The sequence below is a fragment of the Nyctereutes procyonoides genome, unplaced genomic scaffold, assembly GCF_905146905.1.
Source record: "Nyctereutes procyonoides isolate TBG_1078 unplaced genomic scaffold, NYPRO_anot_genome, whole genome shotgun sequence".
Taxonomy (NCBI): Eukaryota; Metazoa; Chordata; class Mammalia; order Carnivora; family Canidae; genus Nyctereutes; species Nyctereutes procyonoides.
The window spans coordinates 29,925,179-29,931,194 of NW_026575121.1; positions in this window are offsets into that span (position 1 = coordinate 29,925,179).

Below are 6,016 nucleotides of genomic sequence, written 5' to 3' on the forward strand. Positions count from 1 at the left end.
GAAATGCCATTCCCTTCTACAAAAGCCGAAGAGAGGGTCAGTAGTCTGGAATTGAGGGTTCTCAAGTAGAAATTGGTAACCAAATTATCTAGTCTGAAAGGCTGTCTATTCCTAGAGGACAAAATTGCAACATCAATTTCAACAGGGATAATATAGTATTTTCCAAAACTTATTAATAAAAATTTTGCACCACATTTACTTCATATACTACCCTATTTAAATTTCCAACTTTTAATTATAAGTTTGAAATCTTCGGCTCTATTTTTGGTTTTATGCAATGTTGGCTCTTTTCAAGACAATGTACTGGAATTAACATGTTATTTCATGAAAATAATACATTATTATTCAAGATAATCAATTTGAAAAATGTCAACATAAAACTGTTCAGAGAGCTACTTGCTTATTAGTGGTCATTCATGAAGAAATATTTCTCTACCTGTCTATGTAATCTGCAATCTCAATTACCATTTCAATAATGCTAGACTTTTGTTCCAATAATTAAAATTTTGACAGCACAGGCATTTTCAACTTCTATATGCTATTTGCTCCGGTATGGACTGATTTGTGTTTTCTAAAAATTCATATGTTGAAGCCCTAGCCTCCATTAGGACTGTATTGGATATAGGGCTTTTAAAGAAGTAATTAAGATGTAATGAGGTAATAAGGATTGGGCCCTTATCCAATACAACTGGTGTCCTTAAGAGAAAGAAACACCAGGGGTGTGAGCATACAGAAAAAAGGCCATATGAGGACACAGTGAGAAGACAGCCTTCTGTAAGCCAAGGAAAGTAACCTCAGGGGAAACCAAACCTACTAACGCTTTGATCTTAGACTTCTAGCCTCTAGAACTATAAGAAAATAATGTCTGGTTGAAGCCTCCCAGCCTGTGCTATTAGTTATAGTAGCTCTAGCAAAGCAATACATGTCCCAACAAGTTCTATCTTATTTTCTGTTAATTGAACTTCTATCATATGTCTGATTTATAGAAGTAAATATTTCTTATTTTTTTAATGTATTCCCAACTGTGAGATGGGGAAGCATACACCACGTAAGTGGGCTATTCCTAAACTTAAATTAGACCTTTTGCCTCAATCTAGATAAGTTATAATAGTTCTGAAATTGGTCAATCATTTCTTTTATTGCCTTCAGTAAGTGTTACCAAATCAAAATCTGTTTACCAGGCCCATATATGGATTGAGTTCACAAGATATCTTGGGTATCGCATGCATAAAAATTACCAATAATGATCCTGAGTCTTGTTTTCTCTTATATCTCTATCATGGAGTGTACTTGAAGCAATTACTTTTGGTATTCCAATTTGGTATTTGTTATTTGTGAGCTAGCCAGAAGGATCTTCACATTTCTCTCTAATATACCCATGCAGTTTCATTTCACAACACAAAAATGAAAAATAAGGGAAAGAACTTTATTTGATATATAGTACAGAAGGAGAGAAACTACAGAAATACCTTCCCCTCACATTCCCATTAGTAACCTTCAATTCCATCTCCCTGTATTTGGTCCAAAGCAGGCTACCCTTATGTCAATGACATTCCCCTTCTTAAGATGGAAGTTGTTAATAATAGACTTTTTATTAAATGTTCCTTTTGTGTCATAATTTGACTAGCCTCACCCTTCAATATGATCTTCTATAGCAAAAGTTGACAAACTGCCTTTCGGGTCATAGCTAGTTGCTGCCTGCTTTTGTAAATACAGTTTTATTGGAATATAGTCAAAGCCATTCTTTTACATTTTGTGTATGGCTACTTTTTCAACACAACAGCAGAGCTGAGTAATTGTGACAGATCCTTGGGCTTGCAAAGATGAAACTATATATACTTTAAAATAAAAGTTTGCAGACCCTTGTATGGTGAAGATGGGTACTACAAAGGAATTGAAAGAGTAGAATTGGTTCTCAGAGCATCATTCAAAGAAAATGACTCAACCCCACATGCAAAGACTTTTAGAGAGCACCATTAGCCTGATCATGCAGGATCTGCCTCCCATTGGTTTTTCTACCCTAAGATTCCCATATTACTGATAGAGGCTTATTTCCTCTGAACATCCAGTCTGTGGAGAAGGGGGTTAATTTTTTATTGGCTTAAGGACTTTGTTTTATTAGAGAGTAAGAGATCATTAATAACTTGACATTAAAACAAGTTGAGCTCTTACTGAAAGTGGTTTTTAACTCAAATATGAGTCTAGGCACAGACAATATTAATATCTAAACCTAAATAAGTATGATTATTTCTTCCTTTCAAAATTAGAGGATTATAACAAAACACTTTACAGAATTCACCTTACCTAGACTAATGCTTGCTTCCACTTCCTAACCTTCCAAGGGACACAATCTCAAACAAAATTTTAAGAAGCTTCTCAGAAACCTCAATAAAATAACTGTACAACTAATGCAGGGAAACTAATGCAGGGAAGGAAGCCAAGACTTCTAGGTATTAGTGAAATTAAGCCACATTTGAATGAACTTGAGTTGTACGCATTTTTTCTTTTCTACCTACAATTCCAGCCTCCTTTCATGCCTGAAGCATTAATTCTGCATACCTTTAAGTTTTGAAAGAAAATCTTCACAAAATTAGGGATTTTAAGCATTAATTCATTAAACATTCTGAAAATTGCCTTCCTTATCAAGTCATAAGCCAAGCAGTTCATAAATCTATTACAGTCCGACAGAGCTAATCAATAAAATCCAAATTGGCAATCCAAATTATTAACTCAGCCTACCAGAAGTCTGGAGTTTATTTTGTGTTTTTCATTTTTTTTTTTACTGTTGTGTTTTACATGCTTAAACTTAAACACTTACTAAAATTGTCCAAATCTGTCTCAATCTGGAAAGAGAGTTGCAGTGGTGGTATAGTTTTTAAATCTACTTATATCATTCCTAAAAACAGACAGAACTGAGAAAACAAAAAGCCTAGAGTCAATATCTACAGCAAAGTTAGGCAAAATATATTCCCCCAAAATCCCAAATTTGATTAGATGGAGACAAACCATTGATAACAACAAAACCCATAGGAATCAGAAACTAAGCAAGAGGAGTCAAGGAGAAAGCAATGTAATTACAACCACTTCAAGAACCAAAGAACCCTCTATCATGAACAACTACCCACTGGAAATCTTAGGGCTCTAATCAGAGAAAAGTAACTGAAACTGAATACACTACTGATTTTAAAGGCCCAAAAGAAGTCAGATAGCGTTGAAGTTATCTGGGCCTCTGAAACACTGAACAAACTGAAGCTCCCTTTCTAGAATAGAACCCTACTGCAAAAAGAGAAAGAGAAAGAAATAAAAAGAAAGAAAGAAAGAAAGAAAGAAAGAAAGAAAGAAAAGAAGAAGAAGAAAGAGAAGAAGAAGAAGAAGAAGAAGAAGAAGAAGAAGAAGAAGAAGAAGAAGAAGAAGGAGGAGGAGGAGGAGGAGGAGGAGGAGGAGGAGGAGGAGGAGGAGGAGGAAGAAGAAGAAGAAGAAGAAGAAGAAGAAGAAGAAGAAGAAGAAGAAAAGAAAGAAAGAAAGAAAGTATTATAATTGTAGAATCCATACTCTGAAAGAAATTTCAAAAAGTAGAATAGAAAACTAGCAGAGAAAAATACAATGTTTTAGCTAAAATAGAGAGTAAAGAGAAAAACCCAGAAGTTATAGGGTCATAATTTTATTATCTTATGAATACATCACAAGTGGAATTTTAAGAGCTTCGAGGATAAGAAAACTATTCTGGTTCAGTCTTCCTCCTAAGATTGCCCCCCACCAAAAAAACAACAACAGTTATTTCAGGTAAAGTCAACAAAGTCAAATATCACTGTTGAATCCCATAACAAAGTTACTTTAGGAAAAAAAACCTAAGAAACAGAATAATCATGCTATAGATGATGAAGGCAATACAGAAAGAATATCCATTAACAGATGAAAACAGCAATCTAATATTTTAAAAAACACTAAAAGAAAGTAAATCATCATCATCATCATCATCATCATCATCATCATCATCAAGGAAATGAAAGAATAACATAAACTAGAAATAAAACCCAAAAATGAGGTGAAGAGAGGACAGGAAGACTTGAAAAGGGTAGATTACTTAGAAACAGAGCCTTGAGATATGGATGGATATGATTTTATTGAGAACATGTTCTGTGGAAACCTGTGAGGGGGCAGCCCCGGTAGCTCAGTGGTTTAGCGCCTGCCTTTGGCCCAGGGCGTGATCCTGGAGACCCAGGATCAAGTCCCACGTCAGGCTCCCTCCATGGAGCCTGCTTCTCCCTCTGCCTGTGTCTCTGTCTGTCTGTCTCTCTCTCTCTTTATGTCTCTCATGCATGAATAAATAAAATCTTTTTTAAAAAAAGAAAAGAAATCTGTGAGGAGGTGGTTTGGAAGAGATAGGACTCCCTAAATTTTCCAAAGATATGTTTAATATATGGAAACGCAAAAAAATCAATAGTAAAATTACTATGATAATATGAGATTTTAAAACAAAACTGTATGGGAGTGCCTGGGTACCTCAGTCAGTATTTTTGCTGCCAAAGCAAGCACACTGGGTATCTCAGTCAGGTAAGCATCTAACTCTTGATCTCAGGGTTGTGAGTTCAAGCCCTATGTTGGGCTCAAAACTGGACGTAGAGGTTACTTAAAATGAAATAGTGTGTTATACAATCATCAGACAACAATGAAAACCTTTTAAACAAAAATTAATTAGAAGATGGAATAAAAATAAGACATTAAGAGAACTAATAAAAATTTTAAAAGTGGTAAGAATTATATTAATCTCTCTTGAAAGAATCAGAAGTGGAGTTGAATAAAAAGAAAAGGAAAATAAACTCACTGGAGGAATCAACTCGCTATTTAGAGAACTCTTTAAAAAGTGGTAGTGGTCATGGCGATACTGGGAATTATTTATTCTCATAAGAATTATCTCACAGGATAATCTGGTAGTTGATAAGTAATATTTACCTTTTTCATCTTTTCCACTTAAAAAATTAGTGATTCCTATTCTATGCATGACCACTTCTTTTTCTCTCTGCTTTCAATATTTTTCTTTTGTCTTTGTCTTTAAAAAAAAATAGACTATAATGAGTGGAGGTGCAGATCTCTTTTGTTTATCTTCTATGGAATTGGTTGAGATTTTGGATGTATCTATCAATATTTTTCATCAAATTTGGGAAGTTTTTGAACATTGTTACCACTCCTTTCTATCTCCTGTCTATCTGGGACTTTTACTATCCATATGTTGGTGTGTTTGATGATACACTGTGATATTGTAAGACCGTTCATTTTCTCTAATATTTTTTTTCTATTTGCTCTTTGAATTGGATAACTTCTTTGGACCTATCTTCAAGTTTATTGATTCTTTTTTTTTCTGCATCTCAAAACTGCTGTTGAGACCATTCACTGAAATTACATTTCACAGATTGTGCTTTTCAACTCTAAAATTTCTATTTCATTCTTTTTATAGTTTATCCTTCCCTACTAAGGTTTCCTATTTGTTTAGCCATTGTCACCATAGTTTCCTTTGAACGTATTTAAAGTGGCTGCTTTGGAACCTTCATTGGCTAAATCCAACTTCTAGGCTCATACAGAGTTAATTCATATTGAATGCTCTCTTTCCTGTCATATTGCGTGTCTCATAATATTTGATTGAAAACTAGACACTTTAGATAATGCTGTAGTACTATTAGATTTTTGGTTTGTCTATTGTTGTTTTTAACTTGAATATTTCTCCTTTCTCCCTCGTTCCTTGCTTGCTTGCTTGCTTCCTTCCTTCCTTATTTCTTTCTTCTTGTCTGGACTTAATCTTTAGAATCTGTCTCTGTTCCAGTATTCGATCACTGATGTCTACATAATTTTTTAAAATTCTTATTTCTATTTTTTTTAGCCTGGTTTTCTATTGTCCAGCCTTCTTTCTGCATAGCCTAGTGGTCAGCTAATGATTTGGGCAGAGTCTGTGTTTAAACATCTGGTACCCATAGCCTTCCACTCCCTGTAGACCAATCTATGTGGAGTCTGGAGAATATAT